This window comes from Artibeus jamaicensis, unplaced genomic scaffold, assembly GCF_021234435.1.
Source record: "Artibeus jamaicensis isolate MK-2021 breed Jamaican fruit bat unplaced genomic scaffold, CSHL_Jam_final scaffold_3307, whole genome shotgun sequence".
NCBI lineage: Eukaryota > Metazoa > Chordata > Mammalia > Chiroptera > Phyllostomidae > Artibeus > Artibeus jamaicensis.
The window spans coordinates 2,410,865-2,428,646 of NW_026522040.1; the positions used below are offsets into that span (position 1 = coordinate 2,410,865).

Here is a 17,782-nt window from a genome sequence, read left to right on the forward strand (position 1 = left end):
TCCTACGCACACCAGTGACCTCTCGGAGGGAGAAGAATCTAGCAACGCAGGGAACCACAACCAAAAAGTGTTTTGAACTCGGTAAGCTGACCCGAACATCTGCTGGGCCCACTGTGTGCCCCGGAGAACCTGCTGTCTGGTTGCACCGGCCTGCCTTCCTTCACCTTGCAGTGGACATACCTTCGCAACAAATGCTGGTCGGTTTACATGCCCAATGCTCTCCGCCTCCACCCCAGCGTTTTCCACACACAGGGAGTAAAGATTATATGAACATCAATCAGGGCCTGGTCTTTTTGGCAACTTCCATTAACTGGAGATTTGCTGTTCCACTTAAACTGTGATTCAGCCACAGTTATATAACCAACAGTGACAGCGTTAATTGGAATCTAGATCGAGTTTCTTCCTTTCTGTACTAATTCCTAGAGATTCTGAAGGTGGGAAAAGACTTTACAAGAAGGCTTCAATGGGAGGCAGCAGGTTGAGGTGAAGTGCATGCAGCTGGAAGGCTCTAGCAGGTTTAGGATTTCCCCTTCCTGTCAAGCACCAGGTTTGAAGCTTCAGCGTGTATGCAGCAGGGAAAAAAGCCTGAAGTCAGAGGAAGAGGCTGAGCTCGGGGCCCAGATGAAGGCCCCTCACGGAGAATTTCCAGGGGAGAGGGATACCTCTGTGCTCAGACCAGAGGGCCACTGGGTGTCAGAAGAACAGAGAATGGGTGAAGGCATCTGCGTGGTGATTGGCCAGGCGATTACTGGTGCCCAGAAGCAGAATAATCAGGAAGCTGATGAAGCTCAAGCTTCACGTGCCCTCATTGGACCAAACTCTTTCTAAGGCACTCGGAGACCAAATAATGAGTTCTTATGGGTGTGTGCAATTTACAAAAGAAAGGTATTTTTGTATGATTTCTTTAAAGGACTCCAATCCACCAACATGTAGAAGCTTTAGGCCCATCAGAAACTGGATCGACCCCTCTAACATTTATTGTCTTATTTTTTGGTGGCAGTTGGTGGAAGGGGTTGGAGAAAAGAGAAGTTATCAACAACTTCTCTGCCTCAACAGTTACTTTGTCTTCTCAAGCAAGAAGCCTCCTTACACGAATGGACTATTTTTCCTTCAAATGAAGAGGCATATTATGGGCAAATTTTGTGGGCAGAAGCACTTCTCCATCATCTTTTGGCTATGAACTCTATCACAGGGACAAAAAAAATGCAGCAATAACATCAGGGACACTCAGGCACCTACCACCAAGCTTTGCAGTATTTTAATCTGCTGCCTTTGCTTACTTTGTTTAAGGAACAAAACACTTTCTCTGTTTTTTTCCACTCAAAATATATATGAGGTCTGTCTGGAAGAAGTCCAGCCATGGTTAACACAAGAACAGTTTTGTGCAACATCAATGTAACCTGGCAGCCAAGGAGAGCGGACTGGAATGCACACATGTGAACAATGATGACTTCACTGTATCAGTCAATGGGGGTGGTAGACGGCTTTCAGTGAGCATGTGTGCTGTGTGGCCATTGCATTCAAAATGCAGAGCAATGCATCTGCATCAAGTTTTATGTTCAGCTTGGACCTTCCTCCACAGAAACTATCTGGATGATTTCGAAGCCCAAAGCTATGGGCACCTGGTGATTTACAACTTCACCACAACGCACTTGCTCATGCATCAGGTTTCGTGCAGAGTTTTTTGGTGAAACATCAAATAACCCAGGTGATTCACCCCCTACAGCCCAGATCTGGTGCCCTGTGACTTGTGGCTCTTCCCCAAACTCAAATCACCTTTGAAAGGGAAGAGATTTCAGGAAATCTTGATGAGACTCAGGAAAATATGATAGGGCAGCTGATGGTGACTAGGAGAACTGTGTGAGGTCCCAAGGTGCTTACTTTGAAGGGGACTGAGGCGTCATTGTCCTGTGTACAATGTTTCTTATACCTGAGTCTTCTTCAGTAAATGTATTTATTTTTCGTATCACATGGGTGGATACCTTTTGCACAGACTTTGTATACTGGAGCAGGAGCAGAGAAACAGTACTACAGCCACAAAGATAACAGAAATACATACCCTTCCCTCACTCTGGCGCAGAGGGTGTGAATACTAAGCAAGGTCCCCAGCTTAGTGCATCTATCTCAGGTAAACATAAAACCACTTCCCTCTGCCCTCCTTGCTGCTGTCAACTGACTTTTCCCATCTCAATTAACTGCCGAATATTTACAAAGGGACTGTTGAGCTTTAAAGCTGGCCATTTTTAAGATATTAATCAGCATGGGAGCTCGCAGACCAAGTGTTCACCAACAGACACATAACACTAGTCAGTTGGATTTAAAGTTTGAGGCACGGCCAGCAAATCCACATGTGCCACTGGCCATACAGATGCATGAAGAACAGGGTGGAGGGAACAGTGGTGAGCTGCAGGGAACACGCATGCCTCTCTGATGGACTCCACTCTCGTGTAAACCGACAAAGCTTTTGTATTACCTGGTCTCACGGAACTAAGGGTGCCAGTGTAAGAACTTTTCTGAAGAACTGAAAGACAGGACTGCTGAAACAAAAACTGGAGAGAATGCAAGACTTAGAGTCAGACCACAGAGAATCTATAGGTTCCAGTTGTTTTTAGCATAAATAAATGCTTTAACAAAATGAAAATGATCATTTTAGTTCCTACTGAAGAAGTGAAGTTCCTGGATCTTCCAATTGCCAAAATACTGGAAATCTGTATTTGTGTGTGATATCTGATCTAAAACTGGTGATCCATTCTCAGAGGTGAGCTAAACAAACCACGTCTGCAGGCCAGACTGGGTCTGCTGGTGTGTGACCTGTGCCTTAAAGGGAAATGTCCTCCTGGCCACAGATGCACGGGGAGGCCCCAGGAACGGTCAGACCCCACACCTCCGGGCTCTAATCCAAGCTTTCCTCTGCTATTGTCCAGCACACTCTTTCAAAGGACAGACCCTCTAATCCCCATTTGTGCTGGGCTTCCTTGTTCCTGACCCTGCAGAGCCCCAGCTCTGTAATCAAACTCCCACTCAACTTTGGACTCTTCCTGGAATGCTTCCTCCAGGGCTGAGCCGTAACCAAGCTGAAAATGAATGCAAACTCCCTCCCAGTTGTCTGCTTCTCTCTTTAGTGGGGGGTGTTTGTGCCTCATACCCTGGGGCAGGAACGAGGGCAAGTAGGGTCCTGCTCCCTCTCAATGGCATTTCCCAACCAAATACCTCCAGACTCTACCATCTTTCTTTCTTTTGTGGGGGGAGGGGGGCTTTGTTTCTGATTGTATTGTTATATTCAACTGTAGCTGTCTTGCCCTCATTTATTAACTGCAAACTTCCTGAAAACTGAGCACACCATTTAAAACCCTCAATTACTTCCTGTTGATCTGAGGATAAAGCTCAAAATCATTAACGTGACATGCAAGGCTTCAGTTTCATTTCCTTGACAATGCCCTGTTCTTTCCTGCCTCAGGACCTCTGCACCCACTGTGTCCCACCCAGGACCCTCCTCCAGCCCATCGCTGCCTCCCCTCCACTGTCAGCTCAGTCCCTCGCTGCTTTAGGTAACGTCACTGTCCTTCAGATCAGCTGTGTCCTGTCAAAATAGTGGGTCCAGCAGAAGTAAGGCCTGCTTGAGTGTGGTTGGCAGGGTACATGAACGTCTCGCACGAGATGGACAGCAATTTGAACACTTCACCTGAAATGTTATATGGTGTGCTTGCATGTGATGTTATGTTACAGAATCACATGCTTCTGGTTTTGTAATGAAAGATTTTGGAATAAAAAAAGGGATATTATATGTGCCCGACCCTGTATAATGCAAGTCACATATGTTCTAAAGCCATATGAAAAGGTAAAAAGCCATAGGTAAAATTAATTTGAATAACATATTTTCTTTACCCCTACGGGTTCAGAAATTATCATCCCAAGATATGATCTATATAAAACTCTTAACAAGGTATTGCACATTCTTCTTTTCATAGTAAGTCTGGCGTGTATTTCTTTTCACTGAAACCTGATGTGTACTTTATACTAAAGCACACCTCACTTTGGACTAGGCACATTTCACGGGCTCAGCAGCCACACGTGACTGGTGGCTACCGGACTGAACGGGGTACTTTAGAGCTCAGTTTACACGTTAGGCTGAAAGCCTCTCCACAGTCGGTCTGACTGACGGCCATATCCCCAGGACCTGGCATGCCACTGGACACGGGGGGGACTCAGTAGGTGTGTCGACTGAATCAAAGTCAGTTCAACAAAGATGACTACGCTGTGCTAATGAGGCTGAGGCTTGACGGTTTCAGTGGGCACTGCCAAGCAAAAACACTCAGCCTGCAGGCCTGAGATGTTAGAAAGCTTTAACTCCAGAATCCCAGTGTACTTAATGGCCCAGCCAGGGCCAAGAATAACCATGCATTATATTTTTGTACCCTTTCCAGTTTAGTATGCTTACAAACGGCCATAATTTCCACAGAAAATGAAAGACTCCAATCAACTTGTTAGGTCTTCTCCCCCCCACTACCTGAGCGTTTCCCGCCTCGTCCCTGAAGCAGGCTTGAGAGTCCTGGTTTGAGGACCTGGGCTCATTTGGCTTCATTTCGCAGGATCGTCTCCAGTCACAACTTGTCTTTCCAAACCCAGGCAGCACTTTATAAAAGGAATACAAGCGAGGTGGCTATAAAGGAGGGGCTCGGCTTATGGCTGTTTTTGAGAAAACCTCAAGGCACAGAGTCAAGTTGGGCAACGGTCACCCCAGCTTAAAGACATCACACAAAGAATCTATACTCCCTTCCTTTTAAACATCAACTTGTATTTTTGGTGAAGCCTGCCACCCTGGAATTGGTTCTTTAGGCTCCTCATTTATCCCTGGACAAGGGTTACCAACACTTGAATTAAGCACTAATTGTGGTTGATGATTTACTGATGCTTCGTACCAAAGAAGGGCCACGCAGGTCACCGAATTCATACCCCGGGCTTCCTTCCTTGTTAAAGTATGCCATACCTAAAAAAAAAAAATTGTGCTTTTATACAACTGTGTCTCATCTTCTTGCCCTTTCTTTTTGTGGTGTTTTCCTTTCTTCTCACAATTACATGTTTAGTTCCCTGACACCTAACTTGTGCCTTGCCCACTCTAGTGGAACGGTCTCTCAAAAAACTGCAGATTCATTATTTCTTACTAAGTACTGACAACCTTCTCTGAAGACTTACACCCGGAAGCTGACTACTTCCATCAAGGAAAAAAATTCTTTAAGATTTCAGGGCTGCCCTGGCTGGTGTGGCTCAGTGGATGAAGTGCCGACCCGTGAAATGAAAGGTCCCCAGTTTGATTCCCAGTCAGGGCATATGCTTGGGTTGCGGGCCAGGTCCCGTGTTGGGGGTGTGTAAGAAGCAACTGATCGATATACATCTTCCACCTTGATGTTTCTCTCCCCCCTCTTTCTCCCTCAATCTACTCAATCTAAAAACAAATAAATAAAATTTTTAAAAGAAAAAAGTTTTCAGGGCTATACTTCCTCCAGCACTTCCATTGTCATGTCCTGGTCTTAAGTCTCTGTATTTTTCTACCCACCAGCAAGACTACTATGATGATGAAGACATCATATGACATCATAGCAGCTAACATTCATGGAGCGCCCACCATGTACTTGAGACTATCTGAATCTTCAACCACCATCCCGTGGAGGAGGTACTGTGATTAGTCCCATTGTACAGATGCAGAAACTTAGTAAGAGAGGCTACCTTGCCCAAGATGACACAGATTGTAACTGCCAGAGCAGGAGTTCAGCCACAGGCAGGCTGGACCCCAATGCCCACATTCAGGCTTTAGAGCGCTCTGCTATATCGCCACACTGGCACCCAAGGCTCTGTGCTTCGTCCTTAGAAACCCAACTTCCCTTACTACTTAATCACATTAAAACGGATGATTTATAAACTGACAGTCCCTAATAGCATCAGTCTCTCTGGTCTGGTTAATGAACTCATTCTTCAGACATGTGCTGCAGACCCGTTGGAACAGGGAGCAGTGCTGGGCATACGAGGAACACAGAAACCAACATGGATTATGTCTGCAAGGAACTGCTGAGGGAAAGGTGATGTGGGGGCGTGGGTGTGTATTACTAAAGCCGAAAGCAGTCCACATGGTGAGATAACACTCCATCCATAAGGGAGGTAAAAAGACAGATTATTTCTGAGTAAAGCTTCATGGACATGGCACTCTTTAAGCTGGACTGGAAAGATGTTTAAGATTCAGATTTACAGAAAAAGGAAAAGGAAGTCTAGCCTAAGGGAACAGTGAGTAGAGGCAAAGGAACAGGTGCTTATGAAAACTGGTGGCCCATGCAAACTGGCTGGAGCATACGTAGGCTGACCGTGTGTCCTGGTTTGCCACAGTCTTGCTTTAGGGCTGTTTCCCCAGCATAATTACTATAGGGCCCCTTTCCCACTTGAATGCCCCATTTGGAAAATTATATGATCACCCTAAGTATAAGGTGCAACAAGGAAGTAGGAGGAGACTAGCCTAGAAAGATAAGACTGAATAGTGACTTCAGAAGGGCCTTGTGCCAAAGAATGTAGGTTCTCTGTAAACACTGGGACATCATTAAAGGCTTAATAATGTGTATTTTAGGGGAATCTGACAGCACTTACAAATACAGTTTGTGATGGGAAATACCAAGGATATGAATACTTGGTGAGGCTTTTGCAATAATCCCGGTAACATAGCATGAAGGCCTGCACCAGGATAATGGCTGTTGAAATGTGATGGAGATGAATGTGAAGACACGACCGCTTAGCTCAGGTGTTGGCAGCTCTTTCATAAAAGGGCAAACAGTAAATTCTTCAGGCTTCTTGTGCTATGTGGTGCTATATTCTGCCACTGTAGCTGAACACAGCCACAGATAACACACAGCTGAATAAATGAGGCTGTGTTCCAATTAAACTATGTACGAACAGTGGGATTAGAATTTCACGTAATTTTCATGCACATGCAATATTATTCTTCTTGATTTATGTCAACCATTAAAAAATATAAAAACCATTCATTGTTTGTGGGTTGTACAAAAGCGGGTAATGGGCCAGAAGGCCTTAATTTGGCGACAACTAGCCTAGCAGGAAACTATACTCAGATGTACTAATCCCATCACTGTATTGAAGCTGTAAGCATCCCACCACAGAAAATCCCAACACTATTAAATCACCCGATTTTACTATTGGCCAGGATGGCACGTACCTTGAATAATGGCATCCTATTCATAATTGTTTTTATTCCTCACAGAATACAATACTGAGAACATTTAAAAGAGTCTGAGTAGTTTACCTTTGCTTAATTATTTAATAATGGGCTAAAGAAAAACTATAAGGGAAAATTATTCATCTTGTTAACCAACTTCAGAAACATAATCTGTCATTTTGACGTGCTCTCCTTCTATTAGACATCTCCATAAATTGTCATGGTGCCTCGCACTTCAAATGAATGAATATTTGCTCAAGAACAGGTGCTGTGCAATTAATTGCCTTGGCAAGACAGAAACAAATAGGTGATTCAAAGGAAACATACTTTGTACGTGACTTATATTTTCAAATATCCTTTGCACTGTGTGTGTGCGTGTGTGTATTCTAAATTGGCTATACGGCAAAAGATATTCTTTCCATAAATGCCACCATAAAATTGAAGTTATGTTTCAAGATCCGCATCCTTTTGGCAAGGCGGATGGGGAGGGTAGGTCAATAAATGACTGGTGTGCATGCAAGGCACTGCATTTACTGAGGCCACTGCTACTTTATCTCCAGAATCTCTAGGCAGGTTCAACAAAGGTAGTGTAACAAGCTAGATGCTGCCTTCTACTCCTGCCCCTTACTAAACCATATAATTTTGCATACCTCCCCCATCCCTACCATATCTGAGGCTTGCCCCATCTTCCAGTTTAATGCTCCTAGGACATTGCTTCCTCTCTTCCTCAGGGATCTGAAAAGTAATGTCTAATATTCTATTATGACAACTCATGAACAGGTAAGAAAAAGTACAGGATCAATTCAAGACCAGCCTAAAACCTTTGTTTTCCATTTCCTGTACCCAAAAATTGAGTAAGAAATGTGATCAATGACATAATATTGAAGAGACAGGAAACACAGATATAGAGCCAGAGTGGCTCTGATTTGGATCATCCAAAGCTTACCCTGCAATACTAACTATTCAAATGCTACCACAGACCCCTCAGCTGTTTTTCCTGGTCCAAACATCACTGTGTAGCTCAAACCCCGCTGCAGTAGGACCCTAATTCTACAGAAGATAGGCCGGCTATATATTTGAGGATATAGGAAAAAAAAGAAGAGAGAGAGAGGTTAACCATGCTTCCAATAAAGTCAAAAGGAACAGTTCTTATGGGAAACGAAATCTGGAGCTGAGTTCCTTAGAATCTTAAAGTATGATTACCCCCAAATCAAGCTCAATATTAAAAGTTGAAACAAGAGCACACCTAAAAGTACCAGGTGGTTCACCATCTCTTACTTTTCCTAGCTTTATAGTAACTTTCCCATTCAGATTTCCATTATAAACACACCTCTTTACCAGGAGCAAATGCTACCACCTACAGGTGTTTTCTAGGCACTATTACTGTGTCATTCTCCAATTTTACATCTACTACTGATCACTGGCTACAAGGAGAACAGACCACAGCAGGCAGACACCCACTCCCAGGAAAGAAATACACATACTCATATGTCATGAGATGTCTGTTTCCTGGGCACGTTGCCTGTTCCAGCTGACATGGCATCACCGATGTGGACAACACCCACTCGTGACACCTCCTTCTGATTGTTGGTTACTTATTTCCCCAGAGTAGTTGCTTTTGTCAACAGAAACTCCACCAAATCCCAAAAGTTTGAAGTCAAGAAACCTGGGTATCAGTCCCAGCTTTGCTACTTACTGACAACGTGACCTTGACCAAGTTACTTAAACTCTCCAGACTTCTGGATCCTTATCCAAAATTGTGAGGATAATGAGATTACTGTCCTCAAGGGGCTATGAGGAAGACTAAATGAGATTGTGGTGAAGCACTCTACCAAAAAGGGAGAGGTATTCTGGAATGAATGGAGCAGACTTTAGCTAACACACCAAGAAGACTGCCACAGACCTCAGGTGATCTTACCTTGCTGATGGCATGAGCAGAAGCAAAAGCTGAGAATAAAGTAAAATGAGGTGACTACAGAGAAAAAGTCAAATAAGGTAGTGGAAGGAGGAATGAAATCAAGTGAGGGGTGTGTGTGTGTGTGTGTGTGTGTGTGTGTGTGTTGGTGGGGGTAAAGCTGATGGTAAGATACAGACCTTGAAGCATACTAAATCCTAAGCAATATTCTACAATCCAAATGTTTTAATGAGGTGGCTAACATTTCATTTATGTTTTATAAGTATGTTTTTTCCATATCTGTGGCCAAATTTCAATGAAACATTTTTGTTAAGTAATTCTTTTAGTCCTACTTCCCCATACAAACATTCCCTCACACCAGATTTCATCCCAAGGATTTCAAGAGACCGATCAGTTCAAACATTTGCATGGGTGGATTTAGATGCATCAGTCATTACTTAAAATGAAAGGCACCACTCAGTTTCAACCAACGGTAGGAAGCAAAAGAGGAAGAGAGAGCAAAAGATCTACCCAAACACAAACAGTGGTTGCCTCTGGGTGATGGAATAAAAAATGACATTTTCTACTACATTATACCTCTGTGCAACAGTCAGTCTGTAAAATGGGCAAATTTTCTCCCATGGTCCATTTGGCTTAAATATGGACACAAAACAACAAGTATTATCTTCGCAGCTGGGAAGTTTTATTTGCTAACAGATTAGTATGGAATATGCGGCAGTGAGATTCTGTTTATGTAAATATTTGTGCTAGAAAATGTCTAATCATCTTCATTTTAAAACAGATCTTTAACACAGGCATGGACCTCAGAAATAATCTAAGGCAACTCCCACTTTTTAAAGATGCAAAAAATTAAGAGTCAAAGAGTTGAAATAATTTGTTTAAGATCTCACAAATAGCAACAGCTTCAAGACTAAAACCTAGGTGTCTTGACCTGAAACTCGGAGCTCCTTCCGCTGCACTGTTTGTTTGAATTATGTGTCTCTAAAGTCCACCCCACCTTGAGAAACATCTCTGGTGTGGGGGGTTGCTACAAGAAAACAGAGGTAGATAAAACCTAAACACTGGCCTCAGGGGAGCCAGTTGTAATATAAAGGACGCATTGACATGTTTCTGCTTTCTACTGGAAAACCTTATTAGCCACTGGTGAAAGACAGTATTTGATTTGTTTCTCCAACATCTGCATTCAGTCAGGTAACATGCGGGTACCACTCTCAAGCTATAAACTGTCCATAATTTGGAAGAAAGGTGGTTGGGGAACTGGAGTTATCCTAAGTTAGCTAACAACCAATTATCCTTCAAACCTTAACTGTGAACTTAACTTTGCTTCCCTTATGCATTTCTGTTGCCCTTCTCTAGTAATGCAGCGCCCCCTAATACCTTTGAAAGGGGAAGAAATACACTTATTTGTTATATATATACTTTAGTGGTTCTAAGAACCTGTGATTTGGCTCCAGATTTGAGCGCTGCATGAAACCTTTGCAGATACTCACCTCCTTCTCCTTCCTTGGCATTCAGGTGTTTTCCATCTACTTAGACTTTTCAGGCTAGGTCTGCCATCGCCGTAAATAGAGTGGCATGGCCCTGAAAAGACATTGAGCTTCCTTCCAGGAGCCCTACCATTGAAGGGGCTCTGCCAGACGTCCAGGGTGAGTTCATCCCTCCCTTCAGTTCCTATTTATTCTTGCCATCAAGACATCACTGCCAAGGCGCGTCCTCCCGTCAGCTCACAGATCTGTGACTCCCAGACAGGCTCATTCTGAGAAAGGGACAGCAGAGAGGGACCTGGGGGAGACGTTTAAGGGTTGCCTGGAGGGGCGGACTAGCGAGCGCCAGATTCAAAGACTGAACAGGGGGAGTGAAGGAACCGGCCTTCCCGCACTCCAAAATAAGCCATCACATTATTTAAAGATATAAATGTTCCCAATAGCAATATTCTAAAACAAAATCACTCACCCGCAAAGAGGCCGCCGGCAGCACCCGCTCCTCAGACCCGCTGAGCAGGCAGCGCCGCCTAGGACTCATCTTTACCGCCGGCATCAACGCTCTTTTCTAGCCTAGGCGCCAGAGGGGCAGGTCCTAGCGCTCTGCCCATTGGAGGATTGTGATGTCACTCCTTTACGGCCCCGCCTTACTCCCGGGAACCGGTTGATGTCTTTTCCGTTTCCCAAATCCCTGGGGTAGAAAGTAAGACTCTGATTGGCTCACTGCGGAGAAGAGCATACCTCCGGACCAGTAAAGAGATGGCTTCGACAGCGGTGGGCGGGCTTGGGCCTGGGGAACTAGAAAAATAACGCCAAGCACGTCGACCCGCCATGGGAAAACCTTTGGCCTGGGGAATCTCTTAACTGGCTGAGGTGCTAGACAGCGTTTCGCGTTGTAAGGGAAGGGCCTACCGAGATAGAGAAGTGTCGGCGGAATCTTGGAAATGATGAGGTGATGCCTTTTATTTTGCTCGTGGGAGACTTTGACCCGGGGAAGGAGGTGGGCAGTGTCGAGGAGGAAAACTGCTTTCCTTGTGGATTTAATAGTCTCAATAGTGATCGAAACAAAAGCCTTTACAGTGCCGGCTTTCTGGGCAGTAGCTCATCAGCGCTGTCTCAGTATTATAGGGATTCCGCTTAGGCAGGTCCCTGCCACTGGTTTTGGTTGGGAGAGAAAAGTGATAAAAGGAATGCATTGAAGCTTATACAACAGACGGAGGATGGAGTGGACGGAGGAGAATTATAAATGCGGAGGCCACAATTACTGAACTGGAGCAAACTATAAAAATACCCGAAGCCTGTCACGAGGCCCTGTAAGCGTCTAAGCAGGCTAGAACTACTGCACAAGGCTTTGAAGCATAAATGTCAGAACTTTGCTTTTGCGTAGGTGAGATAGATAAGGAATGGTACGTTTGCCTGACCACATGGGGAATTCCCCTTCGAGATTTCTAGAAGCTGTCCTACTTAGTGTGGAGTGTCCTCTTCGGAGGGTTTCCTGTTTCATTCTCAGTGGGTCCAGGAGCTCTGTGACTGCCCAGCAGGCCCTCGGAGTGATTAACAGATATTCGAGAAGATCCTCTTTGCACATTTTTAACTCGGTGACAAACGATGTGTTGAATTCATTAAGACCTAAGCGTTCGTGGTTAGTTCTAGACCTTGTTAGGGCGAAGCAACTCCTCGTGGGATCTCAAAGGCTAGAACTTTCCTCCTGGGAGAGCACAACTCCAATGCCTGACAGGTCGCAGGGGTAGAATAAGTCCCGTCTAGTGATCGCTGGAATTTAACTTGCAGCTGGGGAGGTGCCTTCCAGTCTTAACTCCCAGGACTCCAACCTCCAAGTCCTATACCCTTACCCACTTGCTCTTCTTTTTCTCCGTGATGGATGGGGATTAGTGAGGGGAGAGTTTTTCTACTGCAGAGTTACACGAAGCTCCCTAACTCAGAGTGCGAACCATCCCTACTCTGGAGGATAAAGACAGCTTTTCACAAGTGTCTTAATTTGATAAGTAGGGATACCTCTGCACCTAAGGGTACCAGCTCATTGGGTTTACTTTTATCGTTGCTATGGATACCCATGGAATGCTAGCTCGTCTCAAGAACATTAACAACGTCAAGCATCACCTGCCTTGTAGAATCTCATTGGACAGGTGAGGACTGTGAAGTTTTAAGAGATTTATTCAGAATTGTTTAGCTGGTTGGGGGTAGAACTGGGACAAAGACCCAGCGTTGCTAATTCATAATTCTGGGAAAATGCTTCCTCTCCTGCTGCTTCCCCTCCCTTCCCCCCCCCCAAAATCAATAAACTTTTTAAAATCAAGATTACAAATTTTAAAACTAACTTGCATTAAGACCCATCGTGAGGAATTTGATTCTGATATAGCAAGCACTATGAGAATAACTCAGTGTCTCAGGTCCTATTCTACTTCGATTCTTGATGAAGTTCCACTTTCATCCAAACAGGAAATGAAAATGCAGTAATATATTTATAATTACTTTCTAAATAATTTTACTTTTTACTTTCTATTATGTGTGTATATCGAAAAACCAATATTAACACCTACTGCACTTTAGGAATTAGGTAGCAGATTGTCTTATGCAGGACCTGAATGAAATACTGTTTTATGGTAACATACCTACTTGGCCATAATAATTTCACAGCTATTTACACAGAATCCCCTTGTAGGTGGGGTTGAGCTGGTCCAAGCATCATCCACTCACCTAAGATGTTCTGCCTTTTTCTTCCCAGGCAGAGCCATTGGCTTTCCTCCCTCCCTCCCTCGGACAAACTGCAGAATTAGTTGGTCCAGTATCACATGTACAGAACCCTGTCCATATCTTAACAGTTGCCAAGGTGCATCATGACCTGGTTGTTTACTGCTAGTATCTAGTCTTCCACCACACCCTGCCTTCTTCAGGGTCAGATTAAAATCTGCCACTCATAATCTAGTGCAATAGGCCTGTGTTTGGCTTCCATTGCCCTACTAAGTACAGGACCTCTTTATTGAAACCAAAAATGAATTGCTTCAGTGGATCAGCCATGGAGGCCCACAGGAGGGATCTGAAAGCCACCTGTTCTTTCATTTCACATGTTAAAATTCTCGTCGCAGAGTAGTATGAAGAACAATGGAGGCAATTTTGAAATAATTTTGCAATCTCCGAAGGTACGTTGCTTGACCTCAGCCTGTCTTTGTCTGTGGAATATGGATAATACCTAAGTGGCCAATGTGAAAATTAAATAACGTTGTGTATTCCTGACCCTTGGAAAGCATTCAGTCAGTGGTATTGTTTCATAACAACTACAGTAATGTTCAATGTAGAGTTTTTTAACTACACTTACAAGTCCTCTTTAAGAAGTCAATAAACTCCAGGCCCTGTGCTTTCCACCTCTTTCCAGGACCACTGAGGAGGTTACAGGGCAGGAATTTCCTGTTAGCTCCTTGATGTCCAGAGAGGCAACTGTCGGGAAGTGAATGGCCAACAGGGTACAGACCAGTGGTGGGTTCGGGAGCCTTCAGTACTGGGAAGTCCGAATTATGTGAAATTTCCCTGCTCTAAATCTCAACATTGAACATCCTGGGGCAGGAAAAGAGCCAGGTTGATTTTTTTCCCCCACTCTTAATCCTGAGGGGGAGATAAATAGTTTTGGTGTGTGGGACAAGGTTGAAAAAGGAGGCAACTTGCAGAAAGTCAAATGAGGCACTGTCCCCTTTTACAAAGTCTGCTTGGGTAAAAAAAACATATTTCTTTAAATGCTCGTTTTTTCTGTGGTGGTTAGCAGAGTAGTCACAATTTCTGTCCTTTGGAGTTGTGTCTCAAGTACTATATAATACTTGCTTACTATAACTTTTTATTAACAAATATTTATTGTATAAGGTTTAGGAAAGAATTTAAAACACCCATGATCTTACCACTCACAATTTATTAATAACTTTTATTTTCTTCTGTTTTTTTTTCCTGTAAATTAATTAATGTAAAAAGATCGGAATAACGAGAATGGTTTGCGTGACATCTCTGTAACCTGGCAACCAAGGAGAGTGGACTGGAATGGGTATGCGTGAACAGTGAGGACTTCACTGTACTAGTCAGTGGGGACAGCAGATATCTTTGAGTGAGCATGCATACTACGTGGCCATCAAATTCAAAATGACTGAGAAAGTAGAGCAACGTATCTGCATCAAATTTTGCGTTAAGCTTGAACGCTCCACCGCAGAAACTATTCAGATGATTCAGAAGGCTTTTGGGGACAATGCAATGAGTGCAGAGCAAATAAAAGTGTGGCACAAATGCTTCAAAGATGGTCAAGAATCTGCTGAAAGTGATCCACATTCTCGAAGGCCTGCAACAAGCAGAACACCTAAGAACGTTGAACATGTACGGGCCGGAATCAACAAAGATCGGCGGCCAAGGTGACTCAGCCTCCCTACAGCCCAGATTTGGCACTCTGGGACTTCTGGCTTTTCCTAAAACTAAAATCACCTTTGAAAGGGAGGAGATTTTGGAAAATATGATGGGGCCGCTGATGGCGATTCCAACAAAGGATTTTACAGTGTTTTGAGCAGTGGAAGAGATGCTGGGAGAACTGTGTGAGGTTCCAGTGCCTACTTGAAGGGGACTGAGGTGTCATTGTCCTGTGTGCAGTGTTTCTTGTACCTTGTATCTTCTTCAGTAAATGTCTCTATTTTTCATGTTACGTAGCTGGATACTTTCTGTACAGACCTAGTATACTGTTTTGCAGGAGTACATTAAGTAAATCATTTACTTAATTTATCATGAACATCTCCCCATGTCATTTAATATTCTTCTTCAATATATAATTCTATCATGTGAGTGTGCCTTTGGGTATTACCATATTTTTCTAACTATAAGACACACTTCTTTTCCCTCCAAATTTGAGAGGAATAATGGGTGTTAATGCTGCTCTTGAGTTCTGTTTATATTTACATTGGTGAAATATTATGTCATTAAATATCTTACCACATTTTTTGCTTCAAATAATTTTTTCCTATTTTCCTCCTCTAACACCTAGGCGTGTCTTATGGTCTGGAAAATACGGTATATCTCACAGTTCAACAGATCTTAAGGATTGAGCTTTTCATTTTCTTGAAAAGACTCAGGTATTTAAATGGGCTGCATGTTTCCCTGAATGATGGGGTGTTCTGGGAATGTCTTCTGAACCAAAGGCACTGCCCCGGGGGTGGGGCAGCCTTCTTTGCTGAGGGTGATGAAGTAGCAAGGAATTCTTTGCTCTGCGCCCTGGTTATTGGCAGAGCTGAGAAAGGTAAAGCCACTTAAAGCCTGAAAACACCTGGAGGGTTGCCCTTTAATCCCTGCTTTTCTCAGGGATTCCTGTTCTTTCTAACCTGAAGAAAAAGTGGTTAGGTGAGAGAAAATTGGGGGAGGGTTTGGAAATGAGGGCTCTATTAGTAAAACCTCACAAAACTCCTGGCATAGGTATCTCCATTTTACAGGCAAGGAAAGCGAGGCTCAGAGAATTGGTTTAAGCCTGCACAGCTAGTCAGAGTGGTACCCGTAGGCTTGGGCGTGAAATTTGAACTCCGTCCACCATACTTCCCACTGTTCCTTAGAACTGATGGGTGTAACGCCATTCTTCTTTGTTCCCCCTGTGAAAAATGTGTCGGTTTTCTGAAAGATACTTGTTATCCACTCCAATAAATAAATAAAATCCAACTAACCAAGAATTTCTTCTTCCTTGAGTTTTCTGAGTTGGCTCATGCTTTGCCAAAAGAACATATCCTCCTGTTTTGTTGAATCAGGTGACTTAGCTTTTGTCCCACGCAGTAGTTGCTTGTTTTCTTACAGAAGTGACCTCACTGTGTACATTGGCAGGTCAGAGTCATAGAAGGAAGTTCTTACAAACCTGGCAGCAACTTAACACAATGCGTAGTCCCCTCAGCTTTGGGGATTCACGAAGTACGAATATATGCATACTTGTTTTTCTACTTAGTCTCACAAACTGGATCTGAAGGAAATTCTGAATGAGGCCTTCCAGGATTGCTGAGAGACTGGAAGCATCATCGAAGTGGGTGTGTAACCCACCCCCAATAGGCTGCTCTGAAGGCAATAGCACTTTTTGGAAATGTAATTTCTAGAATGTTCTGTTAAAGCCTCTATGTAATCCAATCCATTTCAGTCAGTGGCGCATGTTTTAGTATCCTTTCCATCCATCCACCCCATCCCACCCTGTGTACAATGCAGACACACACACACACACACACACACACACACACACGCGTGCTACCAACACCTTGGCCCAAACTACCATCACCTCTTGCCTGGGTTTTCTCCATAGACCCTACCAAATGCTCAGCCCTCTTCGCTCTCTTCTAGGCAGCCAGGGTGATTGATTTTAGTAGAGCACATTAGCGATCATGTCACACAGCTAACCCCCGACTCTCCCAAGTCTAAAACACTGCAGTCATTTCACATTGCCTTACGCTGGCCTTTTTCTTCCTCACTCTGGCCTTTGGGCCTTTGTACATGCATGTTCTCTTCCAAGTTAAATGCAGTTCTTTTTCCAAGTTAAAACAACAAGAATCCAAGTTTCCTAACTCTCAGGCTGAATCTCCACTGCAAGTGTACTACTGGAGACTAATAATTATTCAACAGGAAAATGGGATTCAGTGGTTCAAAAGAAACAGCAAAGTGGGCAAAAGCATGGGCTTCAGAGCCAGCCTGTCAGTTCCAACTCTGGCTCTGTTCTGTACTAACCATGTGACCTTGGGCAGCCTGCTTAACATTCTTGCCTCATTTCTTCTCTTGTATAATGAGCCTAGTAATGATAGCTTCCTCCTAAAGCTATGTTATTTAAAGAAGTTCACACATGGAAGGAGCTCGATCAATTTTAACTTTAAAAAGTTTCAGTGATAGAGTAAGGACCCAATATACGTTTTAAGGTACAGAACAAAGTCAACCTTGTGGATTTTCTCGTGTAGTCCTGGAGAAAAATAGACACAGTGAGTAGCTGGGAGGCCCTCCGGGGGCAGGGAAAGGCTGGTCCTAGCAGATAAGGTTTCAGGGGCTGTGCTATGTAGGGAAAGACATGCGATTACTTAGTCAAAACAAGTGCCAGGCCGTAGGTGCAAATGAGTTGAGATAGCGTAAAGCCTAACGGGTGTAAAACACAACGAAGAGAAAAATATTAAAGAAATCTAA

The 17,782-nt window shown here is 43.8% G+C and overlaps 1 protein-coding gene and 1 long non-coding RNA gene across 3 annotated transcripts in view; one reads left to right on the plus strand and one right to left on the minus strand.

Annotated features, from left to right (window-relative positions):
* BPGM (bisphosphoglycerate mutase) overlaps window positions 1-11,192 on the minus strand; it is a 30,546-nt gene extending 19,354 nt beyond the window's left edge. Inside the window, exon 1 of one of the 2 annotated variants that reach the window (XM_037165820.2) lies at window positions 11,082-11,192. The gene's annotated coding sequence lies outside the window, so the exon portion shown is untranslated. Of the gene's footprint in view, window positions 1-10,618; window positions 10,710-11,081 lie in introns of those variants that run through there. The other variant, XM_037165821.2, reaches the window with a different exon arrangement.
* A 202-nt stretch (window positions 11,193-11,394) lies between these two features.
* On the plus strand, window positions 11,395-15,587 carry LOC119064290 (uncharacterized). The gene is made up of 2 exons (XR_008390071.1): window positions 11,395-11,561; window positions 14,588-15,587. It is a non-coding gene; the product is annotated as an uncharacterized LOC119064290 (long non-coding RNA).
* The last annotated feature ends 2,195 nt before the right edge of the window (window positions 15,588-17,782 follow it).